Source organism: Eulemur rufifrons, chromosome 7 (genome assembly GCF_041146395.1).
Source record: "Eulemur rufifrons isolate Redbay chromosome 7, OSU_ERuf_1, whole genome shotgun sequence".
Taxonomy (NCBI): domain Eukaryota; kingdom Metazoa; phylum Chordata; class Mammalia; order Primates; family Lemuridae; genus Eulemur; species Eulemur rufifrons.
The window spans coordinates 126,184,067-126,199,312 of record NC_090989.1 but is presented as its reverse complement, the minus strand read 5'-3'; positions in this window follow the sequence as shown (position 1 = coordinate 126,199,312).

Here is a 15,246-nt window from a genome sequence, read left to right as displayed (position 1 = left end):
ATGTTTTTTCATGTAACATGAAGTTCTAAGCTAAGCAGAGTTTCCACAGAAAGAAGCCCAATGATACTAACAAAGACCCAGGCTCTTTCTCTTTTTCTACTTCTCCATTTTTCATGTAATGATTTTCATGTGCATGTTGGTTAATTCATGGTCCTCCAATGGCTGCGGCCCCTCCAAGCCTCATTACTGTGTCTAAGAAGGAAAAGATAAAGGAAGGGACAATGCACAAGGGGCTTTTCTTTAAGAGGCTTTGCCTTTTTATTCAGGAAGTGACATACCAGGGGCTTCCTCCAGGAGCCCTGCCTGTATCTCACTTATTTGAAGTGTGTCATGTGGTCCCCTAGCTGTAACAGAGGCTAGAAAATAAAACCTTTGGCTTTTACAGCCTCTGTAGTTGAGACAGGTCAGGGAGGAGGTAGAGGTTGAATTTAGGTCAGCCAGCCTACAATGTCTGCCAGGATTCCTCTTTTGAGGGGTTTTACCCAGTATCTCTTTGTCTGACTTGTACAGTTCCCACAATGTCACCTACTTCTGTGCCCAAATTAAGCATTTGCATTCACCTCCTTGAGAAACCACATGATTTTGCTATCGGGAGTGGTTAGTATACCAAGCTTCCTTGTTTGAACAGTCCTTCCTTGGCAAGCAGTGTAACGCAGGTGGTTTTCATCCAAGTGTGTGTAAGCCATATTAGTCTTTGGTGATCAAAATTATGTAAAGAACTAGATAACTGCTTTTTGGTATATCTGAGAGACACCAGTCAATATTAACCTGACCTATCCGATTTGCACCATCCTTGCATTTTTTATTCTGTTCTTGGTTCGAGCTCACTTTTCCTCAGATTATTAATTTTTAAAATACTAACTGAAATATTTTATTTTCAATTTTACTCCACACTATTTGACTTCCAAACATGTACCAATATAGCCCATGTGAAGGGCCTGCTTTTAACAGGGCATAAAAATTTCCTATTGCACTCTTTCCCCAGGGAAACGGGGATCTCTAGATAAGCAAGGAAGACCATTTTAAGTGATTCTTCCCTAAATAAAAAATGTTTCAAAATAATTTGCTGTCTTTCTTCATAGAATCTTCCAGTTACAGGTACAATAACAATTTAGTTGTAAAAACACTACCAAACTTCCCAAAGGGGATGGACAAATAAGAACCTAAAAATTCCAATAGTCTGTGTGCTGAAGCCAATAGTAAACAGAGGTTAGGGGGAAAAGCAAAGGCAAATATAATTATTGTCAAGGTACATACGGCAATATTATTCTCTGGGTTTAGTGAGATGTGGGAAAATATGGACAAAGAAGAAATGGATTCATATCTCAGTCTTAAGCAAGACTCTGCACACATGTTTAAATTTGCCTGTTCGGTCTGTTCAATGCAGAGTTCTCTGCAATGTGCCTGTCCTCACCTGATGTTTGGTGGCACCACCATGACCCTTCCAGTAAACACTGACAGTAGTGTTGAGGATAACAGAGAGTGTCTCAGGACACCTATCTCTCCCCTCGGCTGGTCTTCAGAGCAGAACATGGCTTGATGGCTGCTGTACATTCTCCATCTACTGCTCAAGGGGGAAAAGAAATACCAGAAATAGAAGACAAAAGTGGTCACTTAATTCTAAATTGAGAAACTCTAGAAGATTCTCAATATTGTAGCTAAACATGATTTCCAGAGAGTTTACAGACATAAACTGAGGTCTTATTTCTGTCATCTCCTCTGCCACTTCTTCCTCCCCACCAAAGATATATAGTAAAAAAAAAGAGAAGACTATATTTTGGAACTTATATTCTCCGAAAAACCACATAAGATATGAAAAATTCTCTATAGAGACCTTGAAGAAAAAACGATATAGAATCAATATGCAACCCAATCTGCACTTAAGATGAGGTGGCACTTTGGCAGTGAGGGTAACTCTGTCCATGCCAAATGACGTGTTCAGTCTTCTAAATTTGCAAAGCTATGCCTGAGGTTTATTTGTAGGTCTAATTCACACAAAAATGTTTAAAATGGTATTCAGGACCACAATAGTGATTTAACTAGCCAAAGCCAATAATTTTGTCTCTGAAAAAATGAATAATTTTTCTGGGGGAATGTAGTTAAGCTACATGACCTCAATCTCAGAGACTATCTCCACCTTTTCTTTATTAATCTATTATAAACATACCATAATGTCTTTAAAGCAACTTTGAGCCAATACCAGCAGGTAATGTGTTGTGTAGTTATTGATACATATATCCATCTCATTATAACCCCTTAGGTTAATATGTTCTGTATCTTCCATCAGATGAGTAAGATTTGAAAATCAGATCAACGAAACTATAGTCAAGCGTTCAGGATTAAGAACTATGGGCAATATTGGGCAATTTCATCATACTAACACAGTTTTCTAATAAATATACAGAAGATTGGATTGAAGAACTTATGTTCCCATGTATCCCTGTCATGGTAAGTTCTGATATTTACGTAAAGTAAAAGTAAGAATTATGAAACGTGGGCATTTAAAATTACCATCGGATTCATGCACACATATACAATCAGAGCTTCAAGGAACCTTCTGAAACATCTAGTACCCCTCCTTATTTTATAGAAAAGGAAACCAAAATCAGGAGTACTGAATTCCTCAAGGCCATACAATAAGCTAGTAGAAAAGCTGGAACTAGAAGGTAAGGACATTTTTTACTTTTAATCAAATGCCCTTTCTCCACAACATAAAGTTAGAAACTCAAGAATGTATTCCTACAACCTGTTTAAGGATGGAATAATAAAAACTTATCAAGAAAGAAGCTTCTGGCTGTCTCCCAAAGACCATATTCCCTTTCTTCTTTCCTCTTCCTCCTCCCCCCCCCTCCTCCTCCTCCTCCTCCTCCTCCTCCTCCTCCTCCTTCTTCTTTTTTTTTTTAAACATTGTCTCACTCTGTTGCTGGGGTAGAGGAGAGTAGTGTCTTTGTCTTCATAGCTCACTGCAACCTCAAACTCCTAGGCTCAGGCTATCCTCCTGCCTCAGCCTCCGTAGTAGCTAAGAATACATGCACATGCCACCACGTCTGGCTAATTTTATTATTTTTTGTAGAGACTGGATCTCACTATGTTGCTCAGGCTGATCTCAAACTCCTGGGCTCAAGTGATCCTTCTGCCTTGGCCTCCCAAAGTGCCGGGATGACAGGTGTGAGCTATCACGCCCAGCTCCTTTCTTCTATAGTGAAATTCTACACCACCTTCTATACCCCATTCTGGCTGGGCGTACGGCTGCCACTATGCAACCTACAGTTCTGTAGCCTGGTGAGAGCCCATGTGGGGCCATGTAACTGGGGAGTTGCTCACACAAGGACCAAGCCAGGCTAGGCTCCCAGGGGCCACCAGAATGGAGAGCAGGTTCAGCTGGCTACTCTGCAGCCACAACCAGTGACGGCCTGGCATGGAATAGAGGCCCTTCTTCCTCCACTGCCACAAGGCCTTATAAAATGATCATCTGCTGGCTGCCATTTTTGAGAGAATCAGAGAAAGAAGCTTTAATCTGATCCTGAAATGCAGGGACTGAATTTACCCCAAAAGGGTAACACCAGCAGAGGCTGAAATATTACTGACAGGCCAGATTAGAGCTTGCCTTCCTCCCTTTCCCACACTCTTCCTGAGACTCCAGGGAGGACTACCAATGAAAATAAAATATATAAGGAAGTTGCCTTTTGCTCCCACATCTGAAGCATCAGTGAATATTTGGCCTTGGCAACCCTTATAATATCAAGAGCAGTGGTTTTTTTAAAGATGAGCAATCTGTGTGTCTGCTACCGATCCTGTGATAGGAAAGTGTGGTACTTATATAACACCAGTCTTACAGCATTTTGCTACAATAGTGTTTACTTATTGGATACAAGACTATAATTTTTTTGTGGCCCTAATGTGAATTCTAAGTGGCAATTGTTTCTGCTTGGAATCAAAATAAAAAATGTATTCCTCTTTTTGTTATTTTGGATACATCTGTGGTCCAGTTGCAACATCTGGAATCTGTTCAATCTAACTCTTTTTACAAATGAAAATATTTCTAATATTAATTTTGTTTTTTAAAGAGATGGATATTTACTTAAATTGGGGCTGTTTGATATAAAATGTTCAGTGTTAGGAAAAAAACAGATTTGTTTAATTTGTGGCTTAAAACAAAAGCTTTAGTGATACTGGATTCTGGGGAATTTTGTTTTTACTTGTCAGACTTTGCACAAATGCCTATTAAACATTTGAATGATCTATTAACAGAGTAGCATTCCTTTTAAACAATAAGCAGAAATGTCAAGAAAACTCAAATGATTTTAGACTTGAAACATAGCCAAGCAGTCTTTTGTTCATTTTTAAATCGTGTTTTAAATTAAATAAGAATTTTTAAAGTTCTTTAAGAGAAGACTTATAGTTTGCTATCATGTGTGCTTAAAATTGTGTTAAATTTTCCTATAATATTACTATTATTCTAAGGTAAAAGGAAATCAAAATCTAATTTTTACACTATTCAATTAAGGCCAAAGTTGCTGTGTCTAATGTTAAAGTTTATTTGTAGCACACCAGTTAACAAAAGAAGGAAATTAAGAAACTTGTACTAAATGTCTAAATATGATTTTTTTTCTGATTGCCTGCTTTAAAATTGTTAATTTATTTTTTTTACAGATTCTGAAATTAATTCATGTCCTATGTGGAAAATTTGAAAGGTTTAGATTAATATGTTGAAGATAGACCCATAGATGGGATCCATAAGTCCTAACTCTAAGAGATAACACAACCATTGTTTTATATTATAGTATATTTCTTTATGCTTTTGTCAATTTGCTATATTTTAAAAGACTTTAAATCTACCAAACCAGCAATATGGAATTGCATTTTGTTAATCTGGTAGACAATATATCACCATGTTTCTCTCTTTTTCTGCTTCTAAGATAGCTTAAAATATTAACTAAAAAAGGCAGCAACCAACAAAACAATCAACCAACAAATATCAAGGGATCTCACCATACTTTAGTTAATACTACTTTAAGAACTATGGGGAATAATGCATATGATTGATTTATGCCTTAGAGAACTTATAGGTTATATGCAAGATGAGACAAACATGTAGGAAACCATTAAAAACCAAAATAGGGCCAGGTGCAGGTTCACACCTGTACTCCCAGCACTTTGGGAGGCTGAGGCAGGAGGACTGCTTAAGGTCAGGAGTTGAGACCAGCCTCGGTAACATAGTGATGCCTTGTTTCTACAAAAAAAAAAAAAAAATTTAAGTTAGCTGGGCATTAAGTTTTTTAAGTTAGCTGGACACCTGTGGTCCCAGCTACCCAGGCTGTGGTGAAAGGATCACTTGAGCCCAGGAGTTCAAGGCTGCAGTGAGCTATGATTGTGTCACTGCACTGCACTCAGCCTGGGTTACAGAGCAAGACCCTGTCTCTGAGGGGGACGAAAAAAGGACAATAAATGTTATAATAGCTGTTATTTTATTATTTTAGTGATTATTAGTAGAGATCATATAAGTGAGTCTGTGGCTTAATCAGGGTCGATTTTCAGAGATGCCAATTCAGAGCTTGTATCACTGAGCCTTGACACTAGCACCGGAACAGCTTACATCCGGACTTCATGTTAATTTAGTTTAGTTTAGTTTCTAAAATACGTATTATTTAATCACTTTTAGTCATGCATTCTTTGACCTATAGCCAAAAAGCACCTAAAGTGATAGGCATCTTTTCTGGGGCTGTGGCAGGAGTAGGTTCTTTCAGAAGGAGGTATAAGGTCAGCAAGGAGGAAATTATTGACATTTCTAGTATAGTTTTTCATGTGCCAGGCATGTCTTAAGTGCCATATACCCTATCTAGCCTATCTTTTCCTGGTCCTCTAAGGTACAGCAATATTATCTCCTTTTTATGGATGAGAACACGGTGCTTCAGAGAGGGTAGGTATGTTGCCCAAGCTCATTAAGTGCAGAGCCAGAGACAATGCTAACCCAAAGCAAATCCCAAAACTTGCTATACTCCCTCCTCACTTTCACAGATACTGCCATCCAAAATGGCACATTACATACCATGGGCACTGAAATGGCTGTGAAAGGGGAAGATAAAGGTGGAAAAGGCAGAGAAAATTTCACAGGAAAGGGAAAACTTGATTAGACCTTCAAGAATAGATAGAATTCAGAGAGGAAAAGCAAGGCTGGAAGGGCATTCTAAATGGAAGGAACACAGAAGGCTATATGAGAAGGGAATGTTGGTGAGACAATCTGATGAGGGCTAGGCTGGTGGGTCATATATTGAAGGGTTCTAAGAGCCAGGCTGAAAAGCTTGAATTTAATATAGTAAAGTTGGCACTAGGGAACAGTGGAAGGCTTGTGAGCAGAGCAGAAGAGCAATATATTGACAGTAGTATTCGATGGAGATTTAAGATGGCATGGAAAGTTATTAGAATTATCCAGCCACAAAATGAAAAGAACATGGCCTGATTTTTTTTAACCAAAAATACGTCCTCTGGTCTAAGAGAAAGTTGGTGGAATGGAAAAGGAAGATGGGTTATAGAATCAATTTAAAGGAAAACTAATAGAACTTGTTGACTGACCAGATATGGGAAATGACAAAGAATGTTACCTTCAACTATCTTTTTTTTCCTCTTAAGTCTATTCTCTTTGTGTCTGTTCTTTCTTTACTCTGTGATTTTCCTTTGACTTGTGTTTATTCTTCTGTCCTCTCACCTCCTCTTTCTTGTCCATGCTGGCTGAAATGCTAGCTGCAGCTACATAAAATATAGCTTTTGCCAAAACTGTTTTGAAATTATAGTCAGATTTTTTTCAGTCAATTCCACATAAGACACAGGAAAAATCCTTCATAGGGGAAAAAAAATAGCTTCTCCTTTTTATAGTAATCAGATATTAATTTATCTTTGTGTTAATCAAGGTGTTATCAGAGCCTTTCCTGTTACTCTCTAAATGCTGACCTTGTGAATGTTGTATTTATTCACCTGTTTCACCTCTTTACAGATATTCTTACTCTAAATTGAGGGGACCAGGGGAAAGAACAGAATTTCAAAAGTTGTTGGACCTCAACACACTCATGCCCTCAGCAAATTGCTCTGAGGTTATCACATTGCCTAACAAATGCAATATATAGAATAGCTCTTTAGAAATCACACCTAACAGTTCTCCCTCTCTCTGGCAATTCTTTGAGTTCCTAAAAAATGTTGTTTGAAAATGGAGGGCTGACTGAGTAACAGCTCTCATCTGGTTTGTTAGGAAGATGTCCAGAAAAGATGGTTAAAGGCAATGAAAGGTTCAATGATTGATGTTACACCAGACATTTCCTTTCCTCCTTGTTTGTGGCTTAAATCTCTTCAGTTTAGGGAAAGAAATTCTTGGAAATGAATATAACTCAAGTTCATTACACTGGACTAGAACTTCAAAGAGGCACCAATACCACTGCACCTTTGCCTGAAGGGCTGAGGAGGAAAATAAAGGAGGAAGCCAAACTCCCACAAAGCAATACGAAAAGACCAGCAACCCAGAAGAAAAATGGCCAAAGAGTATGAACAAGCCATGTGCAGAAGAGGAACTTGAACAATTAACAAACAGAAAAAAAAAAAGAAGGCTCAACTCCACAAACAATCAGGGAAATGCAAAGTAAAATGAAAATGAGATGCCTTTTCTTGCCTATAGGTTGGCAAATTAAAGAGTGGTAATACCAATATTGGCAAGTAGAAAGACAAATGAAGACTCTCACTAATAGATGGCGGGTGTAAATTGGTATCTACTGATACAACACTTTAAAGGGTAGTTTCATGGTATTAATATCTATTAAAATCTAAAATGTGCATATCCATGACCCAGCAGTTATACTTCTTAGTGTTCATCCCAGAAAACTACTCAGGTAGCTCAATGAGACAGTTTCATCATATATTATCTGTAACAATGAAGAAGTAGAAACAACCTAAATGTTCTTTGACCAGTGAATGGCCAATAACTATGGCATTCCATTAATAACTTTTATATGAAAGTATGCCTCGGTTAAAAGGAATTAGATAGGACTATATACAGTCATGAGAAATTTCTGAGTAGCTGGGTGTGTGGTGCACACCTGTGGTCCCAGCTACTCAGGAAGCTGAGGTAGGAGAATTGCTTGAGCCCAGGAGTTCCAGGCCAGCCTGGGGAACATAGCAAGACTCCGTCTTTACAAAAAGAGAAAAATAAAGAAAAAAATAAATTTCTGAGTCATATTGCTAAAGGAAAAAAAATCAAGTTGCATATGTTATGATACTATTTTGTTAACAAAAATAATATATATTCTCTCTAAATATCTTTTAAGGACAAATATACAGCATAAGGATATATTTTCTGCAAGTATAATAAAAGTACTGTATATTTTCTATTAGTACAAGTTACTTCTGTAAGTACAAATACCTAATATTTTATGTAAGTGCATAAAAGCAAATACCTAGAAAAAGATCTGAAAGGATTCACACCAAACTACCAATAGCAGTTACCTGTAGGCAGGCATCTGGGATGCAGAGTTGGTGGTCAAAGACAATTTAAGCCTTACCTTTAATGCTTTTAATTTTTACATATTCATGTATTACTTGTTTTGTCAAAAAGGATAAGGAAAAGAAAAAAATTTAAACATAGACCAAAACTATGGAAATGGAGATGAGACTAACTAGGGATGAGGAAAGGAACAAGAGTGAGTTCTACCAGCTCCCCTCCCCCCACCCTGTTCCTTCCACAAATGCTCCGTAGCTTCTGCTTCTATGATTTGCAAAGGTTTGCTCCGTAGTGCCTCTTAATGCAGAAAAAGCGGTTTCAAAGCAAGTGGGAGGAGTATGTGTGTGAGTAGGGAGTCAACGGTGTTGACCAATGCTAGAGATAAGGTTGTCAAACACTTTAGGTTTGATCCCAATACATGGGACAAGTACTGGGAGATTTACTAACAGGGAAAATTCAGAAGGAAATATGGAAATTTAATTTTTGTTAAACAGATAGCCTCCTCAAAGGCCGACTGTGTTGGAGCAATTCACTGGTGTTGGTTGATGTCTTTGTCCATTCAGGCTTCTATAACAAAAACACACTTTATAAAACATTAGGACACATGGTTCACCCAAGTTTGTTGCCACTTTATAACAAGGATTGCCTTTCCTCCAGTTCTTATTTCCAATAACATTTCCAATAACATGTTCTCATTTCTGTCTGAGACCTCCTCAGAATGGCCTTTACTGTCCATATTTCTACCAACAGTCTGTTCACAACCACTTAGGTACTCTCTAGGAAGACTGAGGCTTTCTCTACAGCTCTCCTTCTCTCCTTCTAGTGCTCACCAGAATCACCCTTTATGGTCCAGTGCACTCACAGCAGTATAGGCTTTTTTTAGGATGCACTTCAAAACTCTTCCAGCCTCTACCTGTTGCCCAATCCCAAAGCTGATTCCACATTTTTTAGGTATTTGTTACAGTAGCACTCTACTCCCACTTTCCATTTTCTGTCTTGATCTGTTCAGGTTCCTATAACAAAAATACCTTGAACTGGGTGGCTTATAAACAACAGAAATTTACCTTTCACAGTCTGGAGGCTGGGAAGTCCAAGATCAGGGAATCAGCATGGTCAGGTTCCGGTGAGGACCCTTTTCTGGGTTGCAGATTGCTGCCTTCTTGCTGTGTTTTCACCTGGTAGAAGGAGTGACTGAGCTTCCTCCTGCCTTTTTTATAAGGGCACTAATCCCACCCATGAAGGCTCTGCTCTCGTGACTTAATCATCTCCCAAAGGCCGTACCTCCCAATACTGTCATCTTGGGGACTAGGATTTCAGCATATGAATTGGTAGTGGGGAGACAAACATTCAGTTAGTTTTGGTTTAGATTTGGGATTTTGCTTCATTTTGATGGAATGTCTAAAAATCTTGATCCTGACCCTACCTTTTAATGTAGAAATGACTAAAAACCTTTTTTAATGAGAGAAGACTTCACAGACTCCCTCTTTATTTAGCTACTCTCATGGATTTAATACATAACTTTGTCACACTATATTAGCCCTTTCTTCTTCCATGTAGTTTGCTAATATAGCATAGTGGTTGAGAACTTTGACTCTAAAGCCAGGCTGTGTTTAAACTGCAGCTCTGATACTTACCATTTGTGTGATCTTGGGCAAGTTATATAACCTCTGTGTACTTCTGCTTCCTTCTCTGAAAAATGGAGATAATATAGTACCTATTATTATTATAAAAATTAGATGAATTAATAGAAGTAAAATGGTTAGAATAATGCCTGGCACATAATACGTACCATATCAGTATCAGTACCTGGTGTCATTATTGTTATTTTTAACAGGTCAATCACTTTTCAGAGTTACATGTTAGGCAAGTCTTATGAGTCCATTGTGAAGATTAGGTCAGTTTGCTTCAGATCAACCCCAAAATTCAGGCAACCTGCTTAGGAGATTAAGTGCTGAATGAATATTATGCAGGTACTAGGGTTAAAGGTGAACAAGCAGAGCTTAAGCAACATTGGATAGACATCTCTGCCACGTACGCACAAGTGTGTGCAAGATGTGTTTTGCTATGCTGGACCATGTGAATACAGACCTGGTAGAAGATGAGGCACCATACCTTGACATTTAAATGGAATTGGCTTAAACCTCAGCTCATATGCGGTAGGAATAGCACACACCTCTTCCTATCTCTCTGGGAATTCTAAGAGTATGAATAATGCTTTTCCAGATCACTTTTGGCTCCAAGCTACTTTTCCTGCTGAATTATTTCATCTGTGGATCATCTTGCTGCCCAGCATGCAGTTTCTACACCATGTTGCAACAAAGAGGGAAAAGAGGCCCTTTCCTTGACACCCCTCACAAAATATCACTGGCATAAGGCACTTGTGTATGTAGTAGAACCTTCTTACAGGTTGGAAGCAATAGAGGGGCATTATACCACAGAATCACAGAGCAAGGAGTCATAAATCTTTTAGCTGTTAACCATCTTCTTAAAAGCAGTTTGGCTGGCCTCACTTGTCACCTATTTTAGTCAAGGTTCTTTGTTGCAAGCAAGAGCCACAGAAGTTTTGGCTGATTTAAGCAGGAAAAGAACTTATTAAAATTTATTGGGTAACTAGCTCACAGAATCTCAAAAAGAACTGAAGAGCCAGGTTGGAAGTCTGTGTCTCCAGGAAGGACACATAAAATCATGCTGCAGAACTGGTCCAGTGAAGAAGCCCCGGCTGTCACTGCTGGGCACTGAGTTACATCATGGCTTGCACAACTGACAGCAGTGGACATTGCAGCTTCAACTGATGCCATGGCTACTGCTGCTGTTGATACCCTTCTCCAGAATATATTCTCTGCAGTCTCTCCTTTATGGCATCATTAGAACCCTGTTCAAAATTTAGGCTGGGTGCATCTTATTTGTGTTGTGTAAGTCATGTGCCTAGGTTCTAGCTGCTAGAGAGGCTAGGAAAGTGGGCTCTTTACTTTAAGGTGAGGGATTCTCAAATCCAAGGATACAAGTTGTTTATGACAAATGTTCTCTACAGCAATGCTTCTTGACCTTCGATGTGCATGTGAGCTATTCAGAGGTCTTGTTAAAGTGCAGATTCTGATTCAGTAGATCCAAGATGAGGTCTGAGATGTTACAGCACCCAAGTGACATGAAACTGCTGGTCTGCAGATTACACTTTGAGTAACAAGGCTCTGTAGCACCAATTTTCAAACTTGGCTACATATTAGAGTAACTTGAGAAACATTTTTCAAAAAATACTGACATCTGGGTCTCACACTCAGCTGATTTAATTGGTCTGGGGTGCGGCATGGGCATATGAATTTGTTAAAGCTCCCCGATGATTCTAATGTGCTAGGATAGCGCCTTTCACTGCAGGCTCCAACTTCTTGTCACTTTGCAAGGTTATTTCTTTTCCCCACATTCTAAGATTTCCACTTCCCTACCTTGCTTTATTTCCTCCCCTTGAAATTCAATTACTCTCATGTTTTACCTCAGAACAATTTGACACTCTACCTCTTAGTCCCTTGGGTCTTATTTGGCATATCTAAAGAGTTCTGCTAATCCAGTGTTTCCCAAAAGTATGTTATTTGTTGCCCTGGGAGAATGTGATTTGAAGTGACTGCATGGTCATTGTTTTAAATTTTAATAGTTCTATATTTATTTTAATATGTATTGTTAAAATATGTAACAAACTCAGTAAGTCCAATTTCACAAATATTGTTTAGGACAACACAAGTCAATTTTTTAAAAAAATAGGTAAATAATAATAGAGATTCAGGGCAGATACAACAAAAGTCATGAAAAGTTTGCAAGTGAATGAAGTTGGAGAGTGCCCATACTAATGTGAGACTTCTATCCAAAGTTCTGGGCTTTGGGAGCACAGACGAACTGGCAGACAGGTTAAAGATATCAACCTTTTTTTTCTTCCTCCTCTATTGGTCTATGGAAGATAAAGATTTATTCCTGAATTGATATGGATTATACTAATCTTAACACATTGAAATGGTTATAGTCAATTTTGATCTTAAATAACAATTCTTTTTCTATTAAGAGATTTCATATGTTTTCAAGAAAACAGCACCAAACTTTGAAAAATTCACGATCTAAAGGAAAATGTAAGAATCACTAATGGAACATAAAAAATGAATAGGATAAATTCCTAAACTAGATAATCTTTGACAAGAAAATTGGTGGAATAGCTTAGAATTGTTGAGAGCTAATACACAAATCCAGAGAGCCCTAAAATTCTTAAGCAGGAGAAATTTTTTAAACCCCACACCTAGTTACATCATTATGAAACTTCAGAACACCAAAGAAAAATAGATGTTAATCAGCAATAAGACAGCCAGAATTCTCAGTAGCAATAGAAACCCGAAAATAACAGAATATGTTCAACATTCTTAGAAAAAAACTAGAATTATAAATCCAGCAGAATTATTGTGAAGAAACCTGGGCAAAATAAAAATATTTCAGGTGGAAAAAAATATACGTACACACAATTCAAAAGAAGCTTCTTCTGTAAGTTTTTGATATTTTAACTTTCTTTTTTGTATGTCATTCTCAGTCATGGTGAGAGTTTACCACATCGCACTCTGACTCAAGGAAATTTGAAAGAATTTATTATAGGCACAAGAAAATTAATCCAGAAGGAAGATCTAGGATATGCAAAGAAATGGTAAGCAAAATGTTATATATGCAGGTGAGTTTAAAAACATGATGCCTAATTTATAGGAGAAAAACAGGATAGAACTAAAATAGTGAATAACATAAATTGAGAAGGGGGTGTGCAGAGTTAAAACATCCTAAGGCCTTTGCATTATGCAAGAGGAGAGAAAAGATATTTATTAGCTTTATATTTTAAATTTACATGTTAAAATAGTAAAATAATCACTTAAAAATATGCAGAGTGTATTATTCCAAATGAGAGAAAAAACAAAATACACATACACACAATCCAAAAGAAGCTTCTTCTATAAGTTGTTGATATTTTAAATTTCTTTTTTGTATGCCATTCTCCTTCATGGTAAATAGTGTTTCATAATTTTTTATTGTGAGCTTATTTTTAAAGGATCCTTTTCTTAGAGAATCCCTTTTAGCCTAGGTTGGGGAAGCATCCCGCCAAGTTGGTTCTATGTTTGTCTCTGCCAGGCATGCCAGATGCATCATGTCTGGATCTTTTTAGGGGGAAGGAGGTAATGAAGGTAGGAGGATCAATTTTTTGGCTTTGAGATTCCAATAACTCATAAGTGCCATAAATGTAAACTCTAAACGCTGATGAAATGCAGGTCTAGGGTTTCATTTTTTTTTTTTTTTTTGAGACAGAGTCTCGCTCTGTTGCCTGGGCTAGAGTGCCGTGGTATCAGCCTAGCTCACAGCAACCTCAAACTCCAGGGCTCAAGCAATCCTCCTGGCTCAGCCTCCCAAGTAGCTGGGACTACAGGCATGCGCCACCATGCCCGGCTAATTTTTTCTATATATACTTTTAGTTGTCCAGATAATTTCTTTCTATTTTTAGTAGAGACGGGGTCTCACTCTTGCTCAGGCTGATCTCGAACTCCTGACCTCAAGTGTTCCACCTGCCTCGGCCTCCCAGAGTGCTAGGATTACAGGCATGAGCCACCGCGCCCGGCCTAGGGTTTCAAATTTTAAACAGTTAAATGTATTTTTTTCTTTTTATCCAGAGATGGGACAAGCTTGCTCATAGGCTTGTCCATGGATGTTTTACATTTTCTCTATTTCACCCTTTTCCTGGGGATGATGCCATTTCAGGGACATGGCTTTTTGTTGGTACTCAGTTCCAGCTCCCACCCTGAGCCCTCATCTTCTGCCCCTATACATCCAGGCCTCAAGTCACAGAGATTAACACCACATTGCCCACACTTATGATGACCATAGCAAGCACACCATTCTCAGTGCTAAAACCAGAAAAGTCCCGGGCAAACTAGTATGATTGGTGGCCCTACAACCCAGCCCCTGTACCCAGAGCCAGAGAAGAATCAGTTCAACGAGTCACTGCTCTGGTTGTCAGTTTATTTTCATTTTCAGCACCTTGAAATTTCTCCTCATTTCTTATGAGTTTAGCTGTGTATTGAAAAAATAGTTATTATTTTATCCAGCATTGCTAGGTGTTAGTAATAAGAGTTTTCATGTTACAGAAGTCTACCATTTTTCCCTCTTAGAAAATAACATTTAAATGCTTTTCATAAGTACAAAAGTAAAGTTTGAGGATGAAAGTCATAGCCAGTTACCCCTATGGGAATAAATAAGGTGCTGGAGTGATTCCCAAAGTTGTGTGGTTGGCTCGGTGTGATTGCCCCATAGATCCCTTAGTCTAGGCCCTATTTCTCTAACCTTGAGAAAGTTCTAGAATTTTCTAGGCAGGCCTAGCTTCTTCCTGTAAGGCCTAGAAGGTAAACTTGCCCATTACAATTTAAACTCCCTGAGGGAAGATAGGTTCTCTTATTTTGTTCACTCCTGCATCTGTGGTATCTGGTAATGGGAGGCAATAACCGTGTACAGAAAGAATGTATGTTCTGGATGCCAGACTCACTGTCTGCGGCTGGCATTTCCTCCAATCCAACACCATCTACCTCAAACTCGACAGAAAGGCATCTAGGTTTCTATCCTGTTTATATCTCTCTTCCCTGATCTCCATAGATTTGCTCCTATTTTCTATTTCTGTAGCCATTTCAATAGATTTTTGGGTAGGTGATGAAGCTAAATGTGATCGGGCTTAGCCTGTGCATTCAAGACGCCATTTTGAAACT